The sequence below is a fragment of the Opisthocomus hoazin genome, chromosome 19 (assembly GCF_030867145.1).
Source record: "Opisthocomus hoazin isolate bOpiHoa1 chromosome 19, bOpiHoa1.hap1, whole genome shotgun sequence".
Classification (NCBI taxonomy): domain Eukaryota; kingdom Metazoa; phylum Chordata; class Aves; order Opisthocomiformes; family Opisthocomidae; genus Opisthocomus; species Opisthocomus hoazin.
Window position 1 is genome coordinate 15,508,463 of NC_134432.1, and position 7,130 is coordinate 15,515,592.

The window sequence follows — 7,130 nt, forward strand, 5'->3', positions numbered from 1 at the left end:
AGGGCCCCCTCACTCACTCGCCTGGTCCAGCACACGGGTAGGAGCCCACCAGCGTCGCAGGAGGACGCGGATGGGGCTTCCCCACCTTTCCCATCCACTGCGCTGGGCGAAGGCCAAGCAGGGGTTTGTCCCCAGGGGAACGGGCTGCCCGGGGACAGCTGCTGGGAAAAGCGTTTCACCGAGAGGGTGGGAGCCGGGTCGGGGCCAGAGGAGCGGGGCTGTGGCACCTCTCTGTGCGTGCCGGGGTGCTTTCCTCGCCGGGAGCCGCTGGGGCTGCACATAAATCCGCCACCAGCTGCAACTGTGTCACAGATGTCCCAGGACATGAATTTTTTTCTCCAGTTTTAGTGCTGGTGTAAAGCTAAATTATGGTGGTTGTCAGCATTAGCAAAAGCTGTCATCTCCGTCCTGCCTGTAAAAAGCGCGGCGGTGGGGCCTGGGAGCTGGAAGGGACGGAGGAGAGTTGGGTCAGCTCCCATTTTCTGGAAATTATAAGGACCAGGTTATTGTGCTGTGGAGCTGGGACTGGTGTTGGTGGGTTGGCTGAGGTCACCAACACCGCAGCAAAAGCCACGGCAGGGCGGCAGCGCAGGCGCCTCGGGAAGCTCTGCTCCATCCCACCACCTCCCTCTGCAATGTCGGCAAGGGCCGGCAGCACGCTCGGACCCTCTCGGGGCCCATGGCTGCTCCGTCCCGCGGTGAGGATGGTGGAAGCCACACTGGAGCTAAATCCAACCCAGAAATTCCTACAGTGCCTGCCAGGGCTTGAACACCGACCCCTTGGGAAGCGCCGGAGGGCTGCAGAGCCCTGGCCCCTCATTTCCCGGACACGCCGACGCTGTTAAGCACCGACGTAGGAAAAGAGGGAGTGGAAGAGTTTTACACCTTCGCAAAACAATGTTCAAGAAGGAAATGAGGAGCCAGCAATTGTAATTGAGATGGATGAAAGGGCGGCCGGCTTCCCCTAAAGCGTTTCAGGCAACGTACTTGAGAAGAATATGAAGTGCTGCTGCTCTCTAAAGATCGCCACGCTGCGGCTAAATTATTAATGACTAGGAATGATTTCATATTTAATCTAAAGACTATTAATTACACTGCAGAAGAGCAACACACCATCCTGAGAGCCCCTCTCACCGACTGAATAATTTAGCAATGCCCCATATTTTACCTCAATGTCACGGCGGGCGGCGACACGCCTCCTGCCCGTGCAGCCCGGTGGCATTTGGGGACGTCCCAAGGGGCTGAGGATTAACCCCGACCTCCGAGCCCCCCGGCCCGATGAAGGGTGCAGGGTGGGACCCGTGGGGCTCCCGCGGGGCTGGGGGCACGGCTGTCCTCCCGCCCCAGCCGGGCTCGGAGCCCCGCGGCAGCCCCAGCTGTGAAAATGCTGAAGACAGATGTTTATTTGTCCAGGATTATTTGCTGATCGCTGTTACAGTGATCCAAGATGATCATTAAAAAGTGAAATGGGCTGTTTAATAATAACGCTGAGAGCACGCAGTGTGCCTCGCATTACGAGGATGTTTAAGCATGAGCCCAATTAAGTCCCTTGCATCCCTACAGAATTACCCCAGTTGTGCAAACTATTAAGCAAACTCCAGGCTCCTCGTACTCACAGGCAATCCCGGAGCCTGGCACTCTGCTAGAGACCCATTTCTATCCCGAAGCTAAATTAAAATCCTATTGTGCCAGTGCTGCTAATATTTCCTGCTCTTGTTTCCGACAATTAAATTGTGACATTCTGCCAAAACGTGCGAGGAAGCTGGAAAACGCTCTCGAGCAGCTGGAAGGGGAAGGCAGATCCTCCCGGCTGCCTCCTGCCACCCAGACGCAGCGGTGACGGTCGCGGGGAAAACGGCACCTGACGGACGAGGCAGCGGCGGGCGGACGTGGGCATTCGGCGTTCGCTGCCGGCGGGCGTGGGAAGCGGGAGTTTAAATAGGAAGTTGAAAGGTTTTTCTTCTCCCTTTAGGGAAGGAATCTGTGGGATGGATCCATGCGGTACCAACAAGCCAAACGCTGGTTGTACGGAAGGACGGGAAGGATGATTTCCACCACTGCCGCCCCAGCACCACCAGTGCCCGATTCTGCTGCCCTTCCCACACAGGTACTGCTGCGTCCTTTTAAACTTCTCCCTGATTTCTAATTCCCTTTTCCCCCCTTGTCTCTGCTCCCCTGGCCGCTGCCCACCCTGGGGTTCCTTGGGGAGGGCTCGGGTGGTCCCCTGCCCTGGGTGATGTGGGCAGAGCTGCTCCCCAGGAGAAAAGGGCTGGCGGGGACCCGGAGGGTGTCGGGACCCGTGGGGTGGGACGGGCAGGGGCTGGCAGCCGGAGAGCTGCGGGTCCCGCAGAGCTGGCGAGAGCAAATTCACCGGGGGGTGGGGGGAAGAGCAGAGAATAAAAGGCTGTTTAAGAAAGAAATGACTATTTGGTCATGGCTTAGAAGTTGGTACTTAGAAATTCCATGAATTTTAAAATAAAGACATCGTGCGATTTGAACTTTCTTTTGAATACTCACAAACTGCAGTGCCTAATACCTTCCCTGGCCATTAAGGAGCTGTGCTGGAAAGCAGAGAGCGCTAAGTACTACACTGATAGAGCAGTTAAACACGGTAATAGAATTGTGTTTGGAGAGGCTGCAAAGCCAGGTATAGAGCCCATACATAAACAAGGCCATTACCAGCCAGGGTAAGCGGTGATAGAATTTCATGAATATCCCCACAAAAAGCTTTCTATATTTATAACAACTCACAGAGTCGTTTGGAGCACAGTCAGGGGCCTTTCAGAGTGATTCCAGAGTTAAATTGTACAACAGATCTGCGCACTGGGGTATCAGCCACAGCCGCTGCGGATGGGGCAGCGAGGTCCTGGGGAGCAGCAAGGGGGGAGCGAGGCAGTCCCGGGCTGGGCACCCTCCTGCCCGACCACGGCCCCGGGGTGCTGCGGGTCCTCAGCCACAGCCGGCAGGTACAGCCTGACCAATACTGCCCACATGTTTTTCCAGTCTTCAACCTAAGACACCCTTCTTGGGAAGTTTTTTAAGATGATCCTCTCTTTGCAGGGAAGGGGATGGAGAAGGGCATTGCTTCCCCGGCTGGAATGGAGAGCGGAGCAGGAGCAGGGCTTGCTCCTCCTCCATCAGCCTGGGGAAGTTCCTAAGGGGCAAGAGACAGAAGTTTCCTTGTCTCAGAAAAAGAGAAATAAATCTGGGATCCATCAGCCTCGAAGCATCAGGACGGGGCTCCCTGATCGGGACGGGAGCAGCAGGAACTTCACGAACACGCAATCCCATCCTGATCAGGACGGGAGCATCAGGACACGAGCCAGCACCCCAAGAAGCCTCCGCAAGAAATCCAGGCTCTCAAACTCTGCAGCTTGAAAACAGGAAAGCAGCCTCCTGAGCATACTTATTGCTCTAATTTAAATAAACAGGTACTTTAAACTTACAAAAACTTTGCTCTGCAACTCTTGCAAAACCTGAACCCAAGCGATAGCTACGCAGCTCCAGCACGAGCCATAATAAAATGCTAATTGCGATTCATAAATTATATTGGGATGCCTGGGACTATTGAAGATCCTGGATGAAGTGTAGTGTTCAATTTATCCTGTGCATGTTGCCGACAGCGCTGCCAGCCTCCTCCTTGTCCCCCTGTGTTGTTTTGTCATCTCTGCACCATCACCAATTCATCACAAAGGCAACTGAACTCTCCGATGTCCACCCACTGGGTGACTTTGTCTTTGCTACTCTATGACTTCTAAATTAAATTGTCAAAACACATTACGGAGAAAAATATCGCGAAGGGAAAGTTCTTTACCCTTGTATCCCATCTTAAGAGAGAATCGGTTTGATCTGAAGAAAACACGTCTGCTTCATTATCCCTCCCGCACTCGTATTTCTTCACTCGGCAGCAGCAGGAAAAGAGAGTCGATACACAGGTCTTGGATGACATGATGTAGCATCCCACAGGAGTTGTCTCCATAAATTCTGAGATTGCCCAGGAAAAGCTGCGGGGGGGTGGGGTAATTTTCACTCTCTTTTATTCCTCCCACTCTCAGACAATTTGAAAGAGATTACGGGTTTGCTGGTGTGGATTTTCCTGAGCTGGATGTCCCCGCTCCGCCAGCACTGGAGGTCTGGAATGAGCTCCTTGGAGCCCCTACAAGTGAAGAAACCAGCCCAGGAGCGGCACAGCCAGCGCCCCGTGCATGCCGAGGGGTCCCCGGACCTGCCACCTCCCGAAGAGGGCCACCGACCACTTGCAGATGGTAGAGCAGTCCCCAAACCACTCCAATTCACACCAAAGGAGACCCCGGGCAGCCGCGCCTGCTCCCACCCCCCTCCCCTGGTTCCTGCAGGAGTCAGCACTAAGGGTGCTTGGCTCCCCACGCACAGCCCAGCGAGCCCTACCGCGGGGTGTTCGACTGGGGGTGGGCTCGGTGCCCCCTCCTCTGCTCTTCTCTCCCCCCCATAACACGGGGCAGCCCCCAGGCCAACACCTGCAGCCATCACATCAGCGGAGCTCTGCAGCCGGCTTCGCTGGGACTTGTATCACCCTCAGTAACGCAGGAGGCTCCTGCTGCTCGGTGCAGTCATGGAAAATAATTCACCTGGAGAGAGAAAACAAAAAGGAGTCGTTTCCCAGAGGAAAAGAGTGGCTGATTCCCCCGTTTCCTCACTCACACGTCGGTCTCCGGCCAAACCGGCTCAGTCATAAAACGCAAGTAACACACTGCGCACTCCTTCTTTTGGCTTTGGACAATATTAACATAATACACACATATTGTTTATTTATTCTGCCATAGTGCAAGTAAAGGAGGTGATACCCGACGCTCAAATGGGGTGTTTTTAAATGCTCGCGTTTCCTTAGCCGTTCTGATGCATTAGCCATCAGTAGCCAAATTGCCTTGTATTTGCAATTTTATGGGTACATTTCATCAAGCACACAGGAGCCGCATTCAAAGCATGAAAATAAAGTATTCCACTTGTGTTAGGCAAGCACTGTTTCGACGCAAGATATGGCCAAAAGGCAGAAATCTCCTTTTTTCCTGCCTCAGTTCCAGATTCATCTCCAAATATTGCTTCTGCTTGCAGCGGCGACTGCTGAGAGCCCCCTTTATGGCTGTGTGACATCCACGCGTCCTCCCCACCCCGACAGCTCGCAACCGAATTTAGCCTGCCGTGAAATCACCCGGCGTTTCTTCGCTGTTTTAAAATACCTCCCAGCAAAACATTATTGTTGCTTTCCCCCGCAGAGAGGGAGAGAGCAGCTGCCGGGGTTGTCGAGAGTCGCCTTCCCGAGCCAGCGCCCGGACTCCCAGCTCCCCTCGTGAAGCCGGAGAAGTTGCAGCGAGCAAATAACACCGGTAATCAGCAGGAAAAAGCGATTCTCCCTGGGCAGGGCACCCACCACCGTCTGGACACATTTATTATTTATTTACATATAATTTACAGCTGCTGCGCACACGTAGGGTGGCTTCGGTGGCCAGGACGCATCGGGCAGCCGGTGCTCGGCCTCGAGCATGGCTGGCCGGGGCCAGGGCTTCCCGCTCGGCCCTTGGCGAGGGGTTACCCCAGCGCTGCCCACAGGCCCCGGCAGATGCCCCACGGTGCCAGGGCTGCGCTCGTGGAGGGGGGCAACTCGTGCAGGTTGTCCCCAAAAGGAGCTGCTGGCGGCAGGGAATTTGCTGAGGAGGAATTTGCTCCCTCTCGCGGGCTCTGGGAGCCCGGTGTGTGAGCCCCGCACGGTGGCTGCGCAATGGGACCGGATTCCTTCGTGTCTTGGAGAAAAAGGAAAGAAAATCTCCCGTCCGAGCCCTGGGAGCTGCCAGCACAGGGCGATACAGGCGTAAAGACCCCCAGCGACGCGCTCCTGGGTCGGGGCTTCAGCAGGACCTGCAGCTTTTGGCAGCCCAAAACTAAAACTGCTTTTTGCTGGGATGGAATTTTGGCTCTGCAAAGCTCTCGGCTCCTTCTCACATAACACTTTATTGCCTTTATTGTTCCCTGGGTCTGCTAATTCTGTCCGGATTTATTTCTTCCAGACAGCTTTAGCTGCCGTTCAACCAACTCCAGGCTGAGTGTGTAACATCAATATTGCAGCGCTCACTCTCAGAGATGAAACGATGATACTCCTCATATTTTCTAGACAAGTACAGCTCCATTTAACCCACACGTGAAAACCCAGCAGCTAAGCTGCAGTGCCCTTTTTTCATTCCAAGCTCCCTTTAACAGCGTATTTAATACCAAAAAACCCCGAAGCCTGTCAGCCTGCCGGCAACGACCCGGGCAGGGGAAACAAGGCAAAGCGGCCGAGCGTGCGGAAAGCGCGCGGCCGGCGTCCTGCTGCAGGTTGGTGTGAAACGGTGCCTGCTCCTCGGGAAATGAATCGCCACGCCCTGCGGCACCCATGGGCACGTGAAAGGGTGGGAGGCGGCAGCTAGCTGCACAGCTGGACAGGGCGGGCCCAGACGGACAGGCCCTGGATAGAGGGACAGGCTTGGACAGATGGACACACCCTGGACAGATGGACAGGCTTGGACAGACAGGTCTTGTGTAGACAGGCAGGCCCGGGACAGATGGACAGGCCTGGATAAACGGACAGGCCCTGACCAGACGGACAGGCCTGGACAGATGGACAGGCTCTGGATGGAGGGACAGGCCTGGACAGACAGACATGCCCTGGACAGAGGGACGAGCCCAGGACAGACGGACACGCCCTGGACAGACGGACAAGCCCTGGATAGAGGGACAGGCCTGGACAGACAGATAGACCCTGGATAGAAGGACAGGCCCAGGACAGACGGACTCGGCCTGGATAGGTGGACAGGCTTGGACAGATAGGCCCAGGACAGACGGGCAGGCTCTGGACAGACGGACAGGCTTGGATGGAGGGACAGGCCCTCGACAGAGGGACAGGACCGGGACAGGCCCCGGTGCAACATCCACTGTCCCGTCGCCCGTGCGCGGCCCCCCCCATCGCCCGTGCGCAGAGGCCCCGCAGGCAGCTCGCGGTCCCCCTCTAACGGCGGCAGGGAGGGAGGGAGGCAGCAAGCCGTGTGCCGCCGGCCGGCCCGGCCCGCTCGGGCAGGCTCCCGCCGGTTCCTCCGGTGCCCCCCCGTGCCGTCCGCGGG